This window comes from Nerophis lumbriciformis, linkage group LG25, assembly GCF_033978685.3.
Source record: "Nerophis lumbriciformis linkage group LG25, RoL_Nlum_v2.1, whole genome shotgun sequence".
NCBI classification, from domain to species: Eukaryota; Metazoa; Chordata; class Actinopteri; order Syngnathiformes; family Syngnathidae; genus Nerophis; species Nerophis lumbriciformis.
Window position 1 is genome coordinate 4,571,001 of NC_084572.2, and position 22,749 is coordinate 4,593,749.

The following is a 22,749-nucleotide window of genomic DNA, read 5'->3' on the forward strand; positions in this document are numbered from 1 at the left end:
ACTCTCACTATTATGTTAGATCCACTATGGACTGGACTCCCACTATTATGTTAGATCCACTATGGACTGGACTCTCACTATTATGTTAGATCAACAATGGACTGGACTCTCACTATTATGTTAGATCCACTATGGACTGGACTCCCACTATTATATTAGATCCGCTATGGACTGGACTCTCAATATTATGGTAGATCCACAATGGACTGGACTCTCACTATTATGTTAGATCCACTATGGACTGGACTCTCACTATTATGTTAGATCCACTATGGACTGGACTCTCACTATTATGTTAGATCCACTATGGACTGGACTCTCACTATTATGTTAGATCCACTATGGACTGGACTCCCACTATTATATTAGATCCACTATGGACTGGACTCTCACTATTATGTTAGATCCACAATGGACTGGACTCTCACTATTATGTTAGATCCACTATGGAGTGGACTCCCACTATTATGTTGGATCCACTATGGACTGGACTCCCACTATTATATTAGATCCACTTTGGACTGGACTCTCACTATTATGTTAGATCCACAATGGACTGGACTCTCACTATTATGTTAGATCCACTATGGACTGAACTCTCACACTATTATGTTAGATCCACTATGGACTGGACTCTCACTATTATGTTAGATCCACTATGGACTGGACTCCCACTATTATATTAGATCCACTATGGACTGGACTCTCACTATTATGGTAGATCCACAATGGACTGGACTCTCACTATTATGTTAGATCCACTATGGACTGGACACTCTAACTATTATGTTAGATCCACTATGGACTGGACTGTCACTATTATGTTAGATCCACCTTGGACTGGACTTTCACTAATATGTTAGATCCACTATGGACTGGACTCTCACTATTATGTTAGATCCACAATGGACTGGACTCTCACTATTATGTTAGATCCACTATGGACTGGACTCTCACACTATTATGTTAGATCCACTATGGACTGGACTCTCACTATTATGTTAGATCCACAATGGACTGGACTCCCACTATTATGTTAGATCCACTATGGACTGGACTCTCACTATTATGGTAGATCCACAATGGACTGGACTCTCACTATTATGTTAGATCCACTATGGACTGGACTCTCACTATTATGTTAGATCCACTATGGACTGGACTCTCACTATTATGGTAGATCCACAATGGACTGGACTCTCACTATTATGTTAGATCCACTATGGACTGGACTCTCACCCTATTATGTTAGATCCACTATGGACTGGACTCTCACTATTATGTTAGATCCACTATGGACTGGACTCCCACTATTATGTTAGATCCACTAAGGACTGGACTCTCACTATTATGTTAGATCAACAATGGACTGGACTCTCACTATTATGTTAGATCCACTATGGACTGGACTCCCACTATTATATTAGATCCGCTATGGACTGGACTCTCAATATTATGTTAGATCCACAATGGACTGGACTCTCACTATTATGTTAGATCCACTATGGACTGGACTCTCACTATTATGTTGGATCCACTATGGACTGGACTCTCACTATTATGTTAGATCCACTATGGACTGGACTCTCACTATTATGTTAGATCCACTATGGACTGGACTCCCACTATTATATTAGATCCACTATGGACTGGACTCTCACTATTATGTTAGATCCACAATGGACTGGACTCTCACTATTATGTTAGATCCACTATGGAGTGGACTCCCACTATTATGTTGGATCCACTATGGACTGGACTCCCACTATTATATTAGATCCACTTTGGACTGGACTCTCACTATTATGTTAGATCCACAATGGACTGGACTCTCACTATTATATTAGATCCACTATGGACTGAACTCTCACACTATTATGTTAGATCCACTATGGACTGGACTCTCACTATTATGTTAGATCCACTATGGACTGGACTCCCACTATTATATTAGATCCACTATGGACTGGACTCTCACTATTATGGTAGATCCACAATGGACTGGACTCTCACTATTATGTTAGATCCACTATGGACTGGACACTCTAACTATTATGTTAGATCCACTATGGACTGGACTCTCACTATTATGTTAGATCCACAATGGACTGGACTCTCACTATTATGTTAGATCCACTATGGACTGGACTCTCACACTATTATGTTAGATCCACTATGGACTGGACTCTCACTATTATGTTAGATCCACAATGGACTGGACTCCCACTATTATGTTAGATCCACTATGGACTGGACTCTCACTATTATGGTAGATCCACAATGGACTGGACTCTCACTATTATGTTAGATCCACTATGGACTGGACTCTCACTATTATGTTAGATCCACTATGGACTGGACTCTCACTATTATGGTAGATCCACAATGGACTGGACTCTCACTATTATGTTAGATCCACTATGGACTGGACTCTCACCCTATTATGTTAGATCCACTATGGACTGGACTCTCACTATTATGTTAGATCCACTATGGACTGGACTCCCACTATTATGTTAGATCCACTAAGGACTGGACTCTCACTATTATGTTAGATCCACTATGGACTGGACTCTCACCCTATTATGTTAGATCCACTATGGACTGGACTCTCACTATTATGTTAGATCCACTATGGACTGGACTCCCACTATTATGTTAGATCCACTAAGGACTGGACTCTCACTATTATGTTAGATCAACAATGGACTGGACTCTCACTATTATGTTAGATCCACTATGGACTGGACTCCCACTATTATATTAGATCCGCTATGGACTGGACTCTCAATATTATGTTAGATCCACAATGGACTGGACTCTCACTATTATGTTAGATCCACTATGGACTGGACTCTCACTATTATGTTAGATCCACTATGGACTGGACTCTCACTATTATGTTAGATCCACTATGGACTGGACTCTCACTATTATGTTAGATCCACTATGGACTGGACTCCCACTATTATATTAGATCCACTATGGACTGGACTCTCACTATTATGTTAGATCCACAATGGACTGGACTCTCACTATTATGTTAGATCCACTATGGAGTGGACTCCCACTATTATGTTGGATCCACTATGGACTGGACTCCCACTATTATATTAGATCCACTTTGGACTGGACTCTCACTATTATGTTAGATCCACAATGGACTGGACTCTCACTATTATATTAGATCCACTATGGACTGAACTCTCACACTATTATGTTAGATCCACTATGGACTGGACTCTCACTATTATGTTAGATCCACTATGGACTGGACTCCCACTATTATATTAGATCCACTATGGACTGGACTCTCACTATTATGGTAGATCCACAATGGACTGGACTCTCACTATTATGTTAGATCCACTATGGACTGGACACTCTAACTATTATGTTAGATCCACTATGGACTGGACTCTCACTATTATGTTAGATCCACCTTGGACTGGACTTTCACTAATATGTTAGATCCACTATGGACTGGACTCTCACTATTATGTTAGATCCACTATGGACTGGACTCTCACTATTATGTTAGATCAACAATGGACTGGACTCTCACTATTATGTTAGATCCACTATGGACTGGACTCTCACACTTTTATGTTAGATCCACTATGGACTGGACTCTCACACTATTATGTTAGATCCACTATGGACTGGACTCTCACTATTATGTTAGATCCACAATGGACTGGACTCCCACTATTATGTTAGATCCACTATGGACTGGACTCCCACTATTATATTAGATCCACTATGGACTGGACTCTCACTATTATGGTAGATCCACTATGGACTGGACTCTCACTATTATGTTAGATCCACTATGGACTGGACTCTCACCCTATTATGTTAGATCCACTATGGACTGGACTCTCACTATTATGTTAGATCCACTATGGACTGGACTCCCACTATTATGTTAGATCCACTATGGACTGGACTCTCACTATTATGTTAGATCAACAATGGACTGGACTCTCACTATTATGTTAGATCCACTATGGACTGGACTCCCACTATTATATTAGATCCGCTATGGACTGGACTCTCAATATTATGGTAGATCCACAATGGACTGGACTCTCACTATTATGTTAGATCCACTATGGACTGGACTCTCACTATTATGTTAGATCCACTATGGACTGGACTCTCACTATTATGTTAGATCCACTATGGACTGGACTCTCACTATTATGTTAGATCCACTATGGACTGGACTCCCACTATTATATTAGATCCACTATGGACTGGACTCTCACTATTATGTTAGATCCACAATGGACTGGACTCTCACTATTATGTTAGATCCACTATGGAGTGGACTCCCACTATTATGTTGGATCCACTATGGACTGGACTCCCACTATTATATTAGATCCACTTTGGACTGGACTCTCACTATTATGTTAGATCCACAATGGACTGGACTCTCACTATTATGTTAGATCCACTATGGACTGAACTCTCACACTATTATGTTAGATCCACTATGGACTGGACTCTCACTATTATGTTAGATCCACTATGGACTGGACTCCCACTATTATATTAGATCCACTATGGACTGGACTCTCACTATTATGGTAGATCCACAATGGACTGGACTCTCACTATTATGTTAGATCCACTATGGACTGGACACTCTAACTATTATGTTAGATCCACTATGGACTGGACTGTCACTATTATGTTAGATCCACCTTGGACTGGACTTTCACTAATATGTTAGATCCACTATGGACTGGACTCTCACTATTATGTTAGATCCACAATGGACTGGACTCTCACTATTATGTTAGATCCACTATGGACTGGACTCTCACACTATTATGTTAGATCCACTATGGACTGGACTCTCACTATTATGTTAGATCCACAATGGACTGGACTCCCACTATTATGTTAGATCCACTATGGACTGGACTCTCACTATTATGGTAGATCCACAATGGACTGGACTCTCACTATTATGTTAGATCCACTATGGACTGGACTCTCACTATTATGTTAGATCCACTATGGACTGGACTCTCACTATTATGGTAGATCCACAATGGACTGGACTCTCACTATTATGTTAGATCCACTATGGACTGGACTCTCACCCTATTATGTTAGATCCACTATGGACTGGACTCTCACTATTATGTTAGATCCACTATGGACTGGACTCCCACTATTATGTTAGATCCACTAAGGACTGGACTCTCACTATTATGTTAGATCAACAATGGACTGGACTCTCACTATTATGTTAGATCCACTATGGACTGGACTCCCACTATTATATTAGATCCGCTATGGACTGGACTCTCAATATTATGTTAGATCCACAATGGACTGGACTCCCACTATTATGTTAGATCCACTATGGACTGGACTCTCACTATTATGTTAGATCCACTATGGACTGGACTCTCACTATTATGTTATATCCACTATGGACTGGACTCTCACTATTATGTTAGATCCACTATGGACTGGACTCCCACTATTATATTAGATCCACTATGGACTGGACTCTCACTATTATGTTAGATCCACAATGGACTGGACTCTCACTATTATGTTAGATCCACTATGGAGTGGACTCCCACTATTATGTTGGATCCACTATGGACTGGACTCCCACTATTATATTAGATCCACTTTGGACTGGACTCTCACTATTATGTTAGATCCACAATGGACTGGACTCTCACTATTATATTAGATCCACTATGGACTGAACTCTCACACTATTATGTTAGATCCACTATGGACTGGACTCCCACTATTATATTAGATCCACTATGGACTGGACTCTCACTATTATGGTAGATCCACAATGGACTGGACTCTCACTATTATGTTAGATCCACTATGGACTGGACACTCTAACTATTATGTTAGATCCACTATGGACTGGACTCTCACTATTATGTTAGATCCACCTTGGACTGGACTTTCACTAATATGTTAGATCCACTATGGACTGGACTCTCACTATTATGTTAGATCCACTATGGACTGGACTCTCACTATTATGTTAGATCAACAATGGACTGGACTCTCACTATTATGTTAGATCCACTATGGACTGGACTCTCACACTTTTATGTTAGATCCACTATGGACTGGACTCTCACTATTATGTTAGATCCACAATGGACTGGACTCTCACTATTATGTTAGATCCACTATGGATTGGACTCCCACTATTATGTTAGATCCACTATGGACTGGACTCCCACTATTATATTAGATCCGCTATGGACTGGACTCTCACTATTATGTTAGATCCACTATGGACTGGACTCCCACTATTATATTAGATCCACTATGGACTGGACTCTCACTATTATGTTAGATCCACAATGGACTGGACTCTCACTATTATGTTTGATCCACTATGGACTGGACTCCCACTATTATGTTAGATCCACTATGGACTGGACTCTCACTATTATGTTAGATCCACTATGGACTGGACTCTCACTATTATGTTAGATCAACAATGGACTGGACTCTCACTATTATGTTAGATCCACTATGGACTGGACTCTCACACTTTAATGTTAGATCCACTATGGACTGGACTCTCACACTATTATGTTAGATCCACTATGGACTGGACTCTCACTATTATGTTAGATCCACAATGGACTGGACTCCCACTATTATGTTAGATCCACTATGAACTGGACTCCCACTATTATATTAGATCCACTATGGACTGGACTCTCACTATTATGGTAGATCCACAATGGACTGGACTCTCACTATTATGTTAGATCCACTATGGACTGGACTCTCACCCTATTATGTTAGATCCACTATGGACTGGACTCTCACTATTATGTTAGATCCACTATCGACTGGACTCCCACTATTATGTTAGATCCACTAAGGACTGGACTCTCACTATTATGTTAGATCAACAATGGACTGGACTCTCACTATTATGTTAGATCCACTATGGACTGGACTCCCACTATTATATTAGATCCGCTATGGACTGGACTCTCAATATTATGTTAGATCCACAATGGACTGGACTCTCACTATTATGTTAGATCCACTATGGACTGGACTCTCACTATTATGTTAGATCCACTATGGACTGGACTCTCACTATTATGTTAGATCCACTATGGACTGGACTCTCACTATTATGTTAGATCCACTATGGACTGGACTCTCACTATTATGTTGGATCCACTATGGACTGGACTCCCACTATTATATTAGATCCACTATGGACTGGACTCTCACTATTATGTTAGATCCACAATGGACTGGACTCTCACTATTATGTTAGATTCACTATGGAGTGGACTCCCACTATTATGTTGGATCCACTATGGACTGGACTCCCACTATTATATTAGATCCACTTTGGACTGGACTCTCACTATTATGTTAGATCCACAATGGACTGGACTCTCACTATTATATTAGATCCACTATGGACTGAACTCTCACACTATTATGTTAGATCCACTATGGACTGGACTCTCACTATTATGTTAGATCCACTATGGACTGGACTCCCACTATTATATTAGATCCACTATGGACTGGACTCTCACTATTATGGTAGATCCACAATGGACTGGACTCTCACTATTATGTTAGATCCACTATGGACTGGACACTCTAACTATTATGTTAGATCCACTATGGACTGGACTCTCACTATTATGTTAGATCCACCTTGGACTGGACTTTCACTAATATGTTAGATCCACTATGGACTGGACTCTCACTATTATGTTAGATCCACTATGGACTGGACTCTCACTATTATGTTAGATCAACAATGGACTGGACTCTCACTATTATGTTAGATCCACTATGGACTGGACTCTCACACTTTTATGTTAGATCCACTATGGACTGGACTCTCACACTATTATGTTAGATCCACTATGGACTGGACTCACACTATTATGTTAGATCCACAATGGACTGGACTCCCACTATTATGTTAGATCCACTATGGACTGGACTCCCACTATTATATTAGATCCACTATGGACTGGACTCTCACTATTATGGTAGATCCACAATGGACTGGACTCTCACTATTATGTTAGATCCACTATGGACTGGACTCTCACCCTATTATGTTAGATCCACTATGGACTGGACTCTCACTATTATGTTAGATCCACTATGGACTGGACTCCCACTATTATGTTAGATCCACTATGGACTGGACTCTCACTATTATGTTAGATCAACAATGGACTGGACTCTCACTATTATGTTAGATCCACTATGGACTGGACTCTCACTATTATGTTAGATCCACTATGGACTGGACTCCCACTATTATATTAGATCCACTATGGACTGGACTCTCACTATTATGTTAGATCCACAATGGACTGGACTCTCACTATTATGTTAGATCCACTATGGAGTGGACTCCCACTATTATGTTGGATCCACTATGGACTGGACTCCCACTATTATATTAGATCCACTTTGGACTGGACTCTCACTATTATGTTAGATCCACAATGGACTGGACTCTCACTATTATGTTAGATCCACTATGGACTGAACTCTCACACTATTATGTTAGATCCACTATGGACTGGACTCTCACTATTATGTTAGATCCACTATGGACTGGACTCCCACTATTATATTAGATCCACTATGGACTGGACTCTCACTATTATGGTAGATCCACAATGGACTGGACTCTCACTATTATGTTAGATCCACTATGGACTGGACACTCTAACTATTATGTTAGATCCACTATGGACTGGACTCTCACTATTATGTTAGATCCACCTTGGACTGGACTTTCACTAATATGTTAGATCCACTATGGACTGGACTCTCACTATTATGTTAGATCCACAATGGACTGGACTCTCACTATTATGTTAGATCCACTATGGACTGGACTCTCACACTATTATGTTAGATCCACTATGGACTGGACTCTCACTATTATGTTAGATCCACAATGGACTGGACTCCCACTATTATGTTAGATCCACTATGGACTGGACTCTCACTATTATGGTAGATCCACAATGGACTGGACTCTCACTATTATGTTAGATCCACTATGGACTGGACTCTCACTATTATGTTGGATCCACTATGGACTGGACTCTCACTATTATGTTAGATCCACTATGGACTGGACTCTCACTATTATGTTAGATCCACTATGGACTGGACTCCCACTATTATATTAGATCCACTATGGACTGGACTCTCACTATTATGTTAGATCCACAATGGACTGGACTCTCACTATTATGTTAGATCCACTATGGAGTGGACTCCCACTATTATGTTGGATCCACTATGGACTGGACTCCCACTATTATATTAGATCCACTTTGGACTGGACTCTCACTATTATGTTAGATCCACAATGGACTGGACTCTCACTATTATGTTAGATCCACTATGGACTGAACTCTCACACTATTATGTTAGATCCACTATGGACTGGACTCTCACTATTATGTTAGATCCACTATGGACTGGACTCCCACTATTATATTAGATCCACTATGGACTGGACTCTCACTATTATGGTAGATCCACAATGGACTGGACTCTCACTATTATGTTAGATCCACTAGGGACTGGACACTCTAACTATTATGTTAGATCCACTATGGACTGGACTCTCACTATTATGTTAGATCCACCTTGGACTGGACTTTCACTAATATGTTAGATCCACTATGGACTGGACTCTCACTATTATGTTAGATCCACTATGGACTGGACTCTCACTATTATGTTAGATCCACAATGGACTGGACTCTCACTATTATGTTAGATCCACTATGGACTGGACTCTCACTATTATGTTAGATCCACTATGGACTGGACTCCCACTATTATGTTAGATCCACTATGGACTGGACTCCCACTATTATGTTAGATCCACTATGGACTGGACTCTCACTATTATGTTAGATCCACTATGGACTGGACTCCCACTATTATATTAGATCCACTATGGACTGGACATTCACTATTATGTTAGATCCACTATGGACTGGACTCTCACTATTATGTTAGATCCACTATGGACTGGACTCTCACACTATTATGTTAGATCCGCTATGGACTGGACTCTCACTATTATGTTAGATCCACTATGGACTGGACTCCCACTATTATGTTAGATCCACTATGGACTGGACTCCCACTATTATATTAGATCCACTATGGACTGGACCCTCACTATTATGGTAGATCCACAATGGACTGGACTCTCACACTATTATGTTAGATCCACTATGGACTGGACTCTCACTATTATGTTGGATCCACTATGGACTGGACTCTCACTATTATGTTAGATCCACTATGGACTGGACTCTCACTATTATGGTAGATCCACAATGGACTGGACTCTCACACTATTATGTTAGATCCACTATGGACTGGACTCTCACTATTATGTTAGATCCACTATGGACTGGACTCTCACTCTTATGTTAGATCCACTATGGACTGGACTCTCACTATTATGTTAGATCCACTATGGACTGGACTCTCACTATTATTTTAGATACACTATGGACTGGACTCTCACTATTATGTTAGATCCACTATGGACTGGACTCTCACTATTATGTTAGATCCACTATGGACTGGACTTTCACTATTATGTTAGATCCACTATGGACTGAACTCTCACACTATTATGTTAGATCCACTATGGACTGGACTCTCACTATTATGTTAGATCCACTATGGACTGGACTCCCACTATTATATTAGATCCACTATGGACTGGACTCTCACTATTATGGTAGATCCACAATGGACTGGACTCTCACTATTATGTTAGATCCACTAGGGACTGGACACTCTAACTATTATGTTAGATCCACTATGGACTGGACTCTCACTATTATGTTAGATCCACCTTGGACTGGACTTTCACTAATATGTTAGATCCACTATGGACTGGACTCTCACTATTATGTTAGATCCACTATGGACTGGACTCTCACTATTATGTTAGATCCACAATGGACTGGACTCTCACTATTATGTTAGATCCACTATGGACTGGACTCTCACTATTATGTTAGATCCACTATGGACTGGACTCCCACTATTATGTTAGATCCACTATGGACTGGACTCCCACTATTATGTTAGATCCACTATGGACTGGACTCTCACTATTATGTTAGATCCACTATGGACTGGACTCCCACTATTATATTAGATCCACTATGGACTGGACTCTCACTATTATGTTAGATCCACTATGGACTGGACTCTCACTATTATGTTAGATCCACTATGGACTGGACTCTCACACTATTATGTTAGATCCGCTATGGACTGGACACTCACTATTATGTTAGATCCACTATGGACTGGACTCCCACTATTATGTTAGATCCACTATGGACTGGACTCCCACTATTATATTAGATCCACTATGGACTGGACCCTCACTATTATGGTAGATCCACAATGGACTGGACTCTCACACTATTATGTTAGACCCACTATGGACTGGACTCTCACTATTATGTTGGATCCACTATGGACTGGACTCTCACTATTATGTTAGATCCACTATGGACTGGACTCTCACTATTATGGTAGATCCACAATGGACTGGACTCTCACACTATTATGTTAGATCCACTATGGACTGGACTCTCACTATTATGTTAGATCCACTATGGACTGGACTCTCACTCTTATGTTAGATCCACTATGGACTGGACTCTCACTATTATGTTAGATCCACTATGGACTGGACTCTCACTATTATGTTAGATACACTATGGACTGGACTCTCACTATTATGTTAGATCCACTATGGACTGGACTCTCACTATTATGTTAGATCCACTATGGACTGGACTCTCACACTATTATGTTAGATCCACTATGGACTGGACTGTCACTATTATGTTAGATCCACTATGGACTGGACTCTCACTATTATGTTAGATCCACTATGGACTGGACTCTCACTATTATGTTAGATCCACTATGGACTGGACTCTCACTATTATGGTAGATCCACAATGGACTGGACTCTCACTATTATGTTATATCCACTATGGACTGGACTCTCACTATTATGTTAGATCCACTATGGACTGGACTCCCACTATTATGTTAGATCCACTATGGACTGGACTCTCACTATTATGTTAGATCCACTATGGACTGGACTCTCACTATTATGTTAGATCCACTATGGACTGGACACTCACTATTATGTTAGATCCACTATGGACTGGACTCTCACTATTATGTTAGATCCACTACGGACTGGACTCTCACTATTATGTTAGATCCACAATGGACTGGACTCTCACTATTATGTTAGATCCACTATGGACTGGACTCCCACTATTATGTTAGATCCACTATGGACTGGACTCTCACTATTATGTTAGATCAACAATGGACTGGACTCTCACACTATTATGTTAGATCCACTATGGACTGGACTCTCACTATTATGTTAGATCCACTATGGACTGGACTCCCACTATTATATTAGATCCACTATGGACTGGACTCTCACTATTATGTTAGATCCACAATGAACTGGACTCTCACTATTATGTTAGATCCACTATGGAGTGGACTCCCACTATTATGTTAGATCCACTATGGACTGGACTCCCACTATTATATTAGATCCACTATGGACTGGACTCTCACTATTATGTTAGATCCACAATGGACTGGACTCTCACTATTATGTTAGATCCACTATGGACTGAACTCTCACACTATTATGTTAGATCCACTATGGACTGGACTCTCACTATTATGTTAGATCCACTATGGACTGGACTCTCACTATTATGGTAGATCCACAATGGACTGGACTCTCACTATTATGTTAGATCCACTATGGACTGGACTCCCACTATTATGTTAGATCCACTATGGACTGGACTCTCACTATTATGTTAGATCCACTATGGACTGGACTCTCACTATTATGTTAGATCCACTATGGACTGGACTCCCACTATTATATTAGATCCACTATGGACTGGACTCTCACTATTATGTTAGATCCACTATGGACTGGACTCTCACTATTATGTTAGATCCACTATGGACTGGACTCTCACACTATTATGTTAGATCCGCTATGGACTGGACTCTCACTATTATGTTAGATCCACTATGGACTGGACTCCCACTATTATGTTAGATCCACTATGGACTGGACTCCCACTATTATATTAGATCCACTATGGACTGGACCCTCACTATCATGTTAGATCCACAATGGACTGGACTCTCACACTATTATGTTAGATCCACTATGGACTGGACTCTCACTATTATGTTGGATCCACTATGGACTGGACTCTCACTATTATGTTAGATCCACTATGGACTGGACTCTCACTATTATGGTAGATCCACAATGGACTGGACTCTCACACTATTATGTTAGATCCACTATGGACTGGACTCTCACTATTATGTTAGATCCACTATGGACTGGACTCCCACTATTATGTTAGATCCACTATGGACTGGACTCCCACTATTATGTTAGATCCACTATGGACTGGACTCTCACTATTATGTTAGATCCACTATGGACTGGACTCCCACTATTATATTAGATCCACTATGGACTGGACATTCACTATTATGTTAGATCCACTATGGACTGGACTCTCACTATTATGTTAGATCCACTATGGACTGGACTCTCACACTATTATGTTAGATCCGCTATGGACTGGACTCTCACTATTATGTTAGATCCACTATGGACTGGACTCCCACTATTATGTTAGATCCACTATGGACTGGACTCCCACTATTATATTAGATCCACTATGGACTGGACCCTCACTATTATGGTAGATCCACAATGGACTGGACTCTCACACTATTATGTTAGATCCACTATGGACTGGACTCTCACTATTATGTTGGATCCACTATGGACTGGACTCTCACTATTATGTTAGATCCACTATGGACTGGACTCTCACTATTATGGTAGATCCACAATGGACTGGACTCTCACACTATTATGTTAGATCCACTATGGACTGGACTCTCACTATTATGTTAGATCCACTATGGACTGGACTCTCACTCTTATGTTAGATCCACTATGGACTGGACTCTCACTATTATGTTAGATCCACTATGGACTGGACTCTCACTATTATTTTAGATACACTATGGACTGGACTCTCACTATTATGTTAGATCCACTATGGACTGGACTCTCACTATTATGTTAGATCCACTATGGACTGGACTTTCACTATTATGTTAGATCCACTATGGACTGAACTCTCACACTATTATGTTAGATCCACTATGGACTGGACTCTCACTATTATGTTAGATCCACTATGGACTGGACTCCCACTATTATATTAGATCCACTATGGACTGGACTCTCACTATTATGGTAGATCCACAATGGACTGGACTCTCACTATTATGTTAGATCCACTAGGGACTGGACACTCTAACTATTATGTTAGATCCACTATGGACTGGACTCTCACTATTATGTTAGATCCACCTTGGACTGGACTTTCACTAATATGTTAGATCCACTATGGACTGGACTCTCACTATTATGTTAGATCCACTATGGACTGGACTCTCACTATTATGTTAGATCCACAATGGACTGGACTCTCACTATTATGTTAGATCCACTATGGACTGGACTCTCACTATTATGTTAGATCCACTATGGACTGGACTCCCACTATTATGTTAGATCCACTATGGACTGGACTCCCACTATTATGTTAGATCCACTATGGACTGGACTCTCACTATTATGTTAGATCCACTATGGACTGGACTCCCACTATTATATTAGATCCACTATGGACTGGACTCTCACTATTATGTTAGATCCACTATGGACTGGACTCTCACTATTATGTTAGATCCACTATGGACTGGACTCTCACACTATTATGTTAGATCCGCTATGGACTGGACACTCACTATTATGTTAGATCCACTATGGACTGGACTCCCACTATTATGTTAGATCCACTATGGACTGGACTCCCACTATTATATTAGATCCACTATGGACTGGACCCTCACTATTATGGTAGATCCACAATGGACTGGACTCTCACACTATTATGTTAGACCCACTATGGACTGGACTCTCACTATTATGTTGGATCCACTATGGACTGGACTCTCACTATTATGTTAGATCCACTATGGACTGGACTCTCACTATTATGGTAGATCCACAATGGACTGGACTCTCACACTATTATGTTAGATCCACTATGGACTGGACTCTCACTATTATGTTAGATCCACTATGGACTGGACTCTCACTCTTATGTTAGATCCACTATGGACTGGACTCTCACTATTATGTTAGATCCACTATGGACTGGACTCTCACTATTATGTTAGATACACTATGGACTGGACTCTCACTATTATGTTAGATCCACTATGGACTGGACTCTCACTATTATGTTAGATCCACTATGGACTGGACTCTCACACTATTATGTTAGATCCACTATGGACTGGACTGTCACTATTATGTTAGATCCACTATGGACTGGACTCTCACTATTATGTTAGATCCACTATGGACTGGACTCTCACTATTATGTTAGATCCACTATGGACTGGACTCTCACTATTATGGTAGATCCACAATGGACTGGACTCTCACTATTATGTTATATCCACTATGGACTGGACTCTCACTATTATGTTAGATCCACTATGGACTGGACTCCCACTATTATGTTAGATCCACTATGGACTGGACTCTCACTATTATGTTAGATCCACTATGGACTGGACTCTCACTATTATGTTAGATCCACTATGGACTGGACACTCACTATTATGTTAGATCCACTATGGACTGGACTCTCACTATTATGTTAGATCCACTACGGACTGGACTCTCACTATTATGTTAGATCCACAATGGACTGGACTCTCACTATTATGTTAGATCCACTATGGACTGGACTCCCACTATTATGTTAGATCCACTATGGACTGGACTCTCACTATTATGTTAGATCAACAATGGACTGGACTCTCACACTATTATGTTAGATCCACTATGGACTGGACTCTCACTATTATGTTAGATCCACTATGGACTGGACTCCCACTATTATATTAGATCCACTATGGACTGGACTCTCACTATTATGTTAGATCCACAATGAACTGGACTCTCACTATTATGTTAGATCCACTATGGAGTGGACTCCCACTATTATGTTAGATCCACTATGGACTGGACTCCCACTATTATATTAGATCCACTATGGACTGGACTCTCACTATTATGTTAGATCCACAATGGACTGGACTCTCACTATTATGTTAGATCCACTATGGACTGAACTCTCACACTATTATGTTAGATCCACTATGGACTGGACTCTCACTATTATGTTAGATCCACTATGGACTGGACTCTCACTATTATGGTAGATCCACAATGGACTGGACTCTCACTATTATGTTAGATCCACTATGGACTGGACTCCCACTATTATGTTAGATCCACTATGGACTGGACTCTCACTATTATGTTAGATCCACTATGGACTGGACTCTCACTATTATGTTAGATCCACTATGGACTGGACTCCCACTATTATATTAGATCCACTATGGACTGGACTCTCACTATTATGTTAGATCCACTATGGACTGGACTCTCACTATTATGTTAGATCCACTATGGACTGGACTCTCACACTATTATGTTAGATCCGCTATGGACTGGACTCTCACTATTATGTTAGATCCACTATGGACTGGACTCCCACTATTATGTTAGATCCACTATGGACTGGACTCCCACTATTATATTAGATCCACTATGGACTGGACCCTCACTATCATGGTAGATCCACAATGGACTGGACTCTCACACTATTATGTTAGATCCACTATGGACTGGACTCTCACTATTATGTTGGATCCACTATGGACTGGACTCTCACTATTATGTTAGATCCACTATGGACTGGACTCTCACTATTATGGTAGATCCACAATGGACTGGACTCTCACACTATTATGTTAGATCCACTATGGACTGGACTCTCACTATTATGTTAGATCCACTATGGACTGGACTCTCACTCTTATGTTAGATCCACTATGGACTGGACTCTCACTATTATGTTAGATCCACTATGGACTGGACTCTCACTATTATGTTAGATACACTATGGACTGGACTCTCACTATTATGTTAGATCCACTATGGACTGGACTCTCACTATTATGTTAGATCCACTATGGACTGGACTCTCACACTATTATGTTAGATCCACTATGGACTGGACTGTCACTATTATGTTAGATCCACTATGGACTGGACTCTCACTATTATGTTAGATCCACTATGGACTGGACTCTCACTATTATGTTAGATCCACTATGGACTGGACTCTCACTATTATGTTAGATCCACTATGGACTGGACTCTCACTATTATGGTAGATCCACAATGGACTGGACTCTCACTATTATGTTATATCCACTATGGACTGGACTCTCACTATTATGTTAGATCCACTATGGACTGGACTCCCACTATTATGTTAGATCCACTATGGACTGTACTCTCACTATTATGTTAGATCCACTATGGACTGGACTCTCACTATTATGTTAGATTCACTATGGACTGGACACTCACTATTATGTTAGATCCACTATGGACTGGACTCTCACTATTATGTTAGATCCACTACGGACTGGACTCTCACTATTATGTTAGATCCACAATGGACTGGACTCTCACTATTATGTTAGATCCACTATGGACTGGACTCCCACTATTATGTTAGATCCACTATGGACTGGACTCTCACTATTATGTTAGATCAACAATGGACTGGACTCTCACTATTATGTTAGATCCACTATGGACTGGACTCCCACTATTATATTAGATCCACTATGGACTGGACTCTCACTATTATGGTAGATCCACAATGGACTGGACTCTCACTATTATGTTAGATCCACTAGGGACTGGACACTCTAACTATTATGTTAGATCCACTATGGACTGGACTCTCACTATTATGTTAGATCCACCTTGGACTGGACTTTCACTAATATGTTAGATCCACTATGGACTGGACTCTCACTATTATGTTAGATCCACTATGGACTGGACTCTCACTATTATGTTAGATCCACTATGGACTGGACTCTCACTATTATGTTAGATCCACAATGGACTGGACTCTCACTATTATGTTAGATCCACTATGGACTGGACTCCCACTATTATGTTAGATCCACTATGGACTGGACTCCCACTATTATGTTAGATCCACTATGGACTGGACTCTCACTATTATGTTAGATCCACTATGGACTGGACTCCCACTATTATATTAGATCCACTATGGACTGGACATTCACTATTATGTTAGATCCACTATGGACTGGACTCTCACTATTATGTTAGATCCACTATGGACTGGACTCTCACACTATTATGTTAGATCCGCTATGGACTGGACTCTCACTATTATGTTAGATCCACTATGGACTGGACTCCCACTATTATGTTAGATCCACTATGGACTGGACTCCCACTATTATATTAGATCCACTATGGACTGGACCCTCACTATTATGGTAGATCCACAATGGACTGGACTCTCACACTATTATGTTAGATCCACTATGGACTGGACTCTCACTATTATGTTGGATCCACTATGGACTGGACTCTCACTATTATGTTAGATCCACTATGGACTGGACTCTCACTATTATGGTAGATCCACAATGGACTGGACTCTCACACTATTATGTTAGATCCACTATGGACTGGACTCTCACTATTATGTTAGATCCACTATGGACTGGACTCTCACTCTTATGTTAGATCCACTATGGACTGGACTCTCACTATTATGTTAGATCCACTATGGACTGGACTCTCACTATTATGTTAGATACACTATGGACTGGACTCTCACTATTATGTTAGATCCACTATGGACTGGACTCTCACTATTATGTTAGATCCACTATGGACTGGACTTTCACTATTATGTTAGATCCACTATGGACTGAACTCTCACACTATTATGTTAGATCCACTATGGACTGGACTCTCACTATTATGTTAGATCCACTATGGACTGGACTCCCACTATTATATTAGATCCACTATGGACTGGACTCTCACTATTATGGTAGATCCACAATGGACTGGACTCTCACTATTATGTTAGATCCACTAGGGACTGGACACTCTAACTATTATGTTAGATCCACTATGGACTGGACTCTCACTATTATGTTAGATCCACCTTGGACTGGACTTTCACTAATATGTTAGATCCACTATGGACTGGACTCTCACTATTATGTTAGATCCACTATGGACTGGACTCTCACTATTATGTTAGATCCACAATGGACTGGACTCTCACTATTATGTTAGATCCACTATGGACTGGACTCTCACTATTATGTTAGATCCACTATGGACTGGACTCCCACTATTATGTTAGATCCACTATGGACTGGACTCCCACTATTATGTTAGATCCACTATGGACTGGACTCTCACTATTATGTTAGATCCACTATGGACTGGACTCCCACTATTATATTAGATCCACTATGGACTGGACTCTCACTATTATGTTAGATCCACTATGGACTGGACTCTCACTATTATGTTAGATCCACTATGGACTGGACTCTCACACTATTATGTTAGATCCGCTATGGACTGGACACTCACTATTATGTTAGATCCACTATGGACTGGACTCCCACTATTATGTTAGATCCACTATGGACTGGACTCCCACTATTATATTAGATCCACTATGGACTGGACCCTCACTATTATGGTAGATCCACAATGGACTGGACTCTCACACTATTATGTTAGACCCACTATGGACTGGACTCTCACTATTATGTTGGATCCACTATGGACTGGACTCTCACTATTATGTTAGATCCACTATGGACTGGACTCTCACTATTATGGTAGATCCACAATGGACTGGACTCTCACACTATTATGTTAGATCCACTATGGACTGGACTCTCACTATTATGTTAGATCCACTATGGACTGGACTCTCACTCTTATGTTAGATCCACTATGGACTGGACTCTCACTATTATGTTAGATCCACTATGGACTGGACTCTCACTATTATGTTAGATACACTATGGACTGGACTCTCACTATTATGTTAGATCCACTATGGACTGGACTCTCACTATTATGTTAGATCCACTATGGACTGGACTCTCACACTATTATGTTAGATCCACTATGGACTGGACTGTCACTATTATGTTAGATCCACTATGGACTGGACTCTCACTATTATGTTAGATCCACTATGGACTGGACTCTCACTATTATGTTAGATCCACTATGGACTGGACTCTCACTATTATGTTAGATCCACTATGGACTGGACTCTCACTATTATGGTAGATCCACAATGGACTGGACTCTCACTATTATGTTATATCCACTATGGACTGGACTCTCACTATTATGTTAGATCCACTATGGACTGGACTCCCACTATTATGTTAGATCCACTATGGACTGGACTTTCACTATTATGTTAGATCCACTATTGACTGGACTCTCACTATTATGTTAGATCCACTATGGACTGGACACTCACTATTATGTTAGATCCACTATGGACTGGACTCTCACTATTATGTTAGATCCACTACGGACTGGACTCTCACTATTATGTTAGATCCACAATGGACTGGACTCTCACTATTATGTTAGATCCACTATGGACTGGACTCCCACTATTATGTTAGATCCACTATGGACTGGACTCTCACTATTATGTTAGATCAACAATGGACTGGACTCTCACACTATTATGTTAGATCCACTATGGACTGGACTCTCACTATTATGTTAGATCCACTATGGACTGGACTCCCACTATTATATTAGATCCACTATGGACTGGACTCTCACTATTATGTTAGATCCACAATGAACTGGACTCTCACTATTATGTTAGATCCACTATGGAGTGGACTCCCACTATTATGTTAGATCCACTATGGACTGGACTCCCACTATTATATTAGATCCACTATGGACTGGACTCTCACTATTATGTTAGATCCACAATGGACTGGACTCTCACTATTATGTTAGATCCACTATGGACTGAACTCTCACACTATTATGTTAGATCCACTATGGACTGGACTCTCACTATTATGTTAGATCCACTATGGACTGGACTCTCACTATTATGGTAGATCCACAATGGACTGGACTCTCACTATTATGTTAGATCCACTATGGACTGGACTCCCACTATTATGTTAGATCCACTATGGACTGGACTCCCACTATTATGTTAGATCCACTATGGACTGGACTCTCACTATTATGTTAGATCCACTATGGACTGGACTCCCACTATTATATTAGATCCACTATGGACTGGACTCTCACTATTATGTTAGATCCACTATGGACTGGACTCTCACTATTATGTTAGATCCACTATGGACTGGACTCTCACACTATTATGTTAGATCCGCTATGGACTGGACTCTCACTATTATGTTAGATCCACTATGGACTGGACTCCCACTATTATGTTAGATCCACTATGGACTGGACTCCCACTATTATATTAGATCCACTATGGACTGGACCCTCACTATTATGGTAGATCCACAATGGACTGGACTCTCACACTATTATGTTAGATCCACTATGGACTGGACTCTCACTATTATGTTGGATCCACTATGGACTGGACTCTCACTATTATGTTAGATCCACTATGGACTGGACTCTCACTATTATGGTAGATCCACAATGGACTGGACTCTCACACTATTATGTTAGATCCACTATGGACTGGACTCTCACTATTATGTTAGATCCACTATGGACTGGACTCTCACTCTTATGTTAGATCCACTATGGACTGGACTCTCACTATTATGTTAGATCCACTATGGACTGGACTCTCACTATTATGTTAGATACACTATGGACTGGACTCTCACTATTATGTTAGATCCACTATGGACTGGACTCTCACTATTATGTTAGATCCACTATGGACTGGACTCTCACACTATTATGTTAGATCCACTATGGACTGGACTGTCACTATTATGTTAGATCCACTATGGACTGGACTCTCACTATTATGTTAGATCCACTATGGACTGGACTCTCACTATTATGTTAGATCCACTATGGACTGGACTCTCACTATTATGTTAGATCCACTATGGACTGGACTCTCACTATTATGGTAGATCCACAATGGACTGGACTCTCACTATTATGTTATATCCACTATGGACTGGACTCTCACTATTATGTTAGATCCACTATGGACTGGACTCCCACTATTATGTTAGATCCACTATGGACTGTACTCTCACTATTATGTTAGATCCACTATGGACTGGACTCTCACTATTATGTTAGATCCACTATGGACTGGACACTCACTATTATGTTAGATCCACTATGGACTGGACTCTCACTATTATGTTAGATCCACTACGGACTGGACTCTCACTATTATGTTAGATCCACAATGGACTGGACTCTCACTATTATGTTAGATCCACTATGGACTGGACTCCCACTATTATGTTAGATCCACTATGGACTGGACTCTCACTATTATGTTAGATCAACAATGGACTGGACTCTCACACTATTAT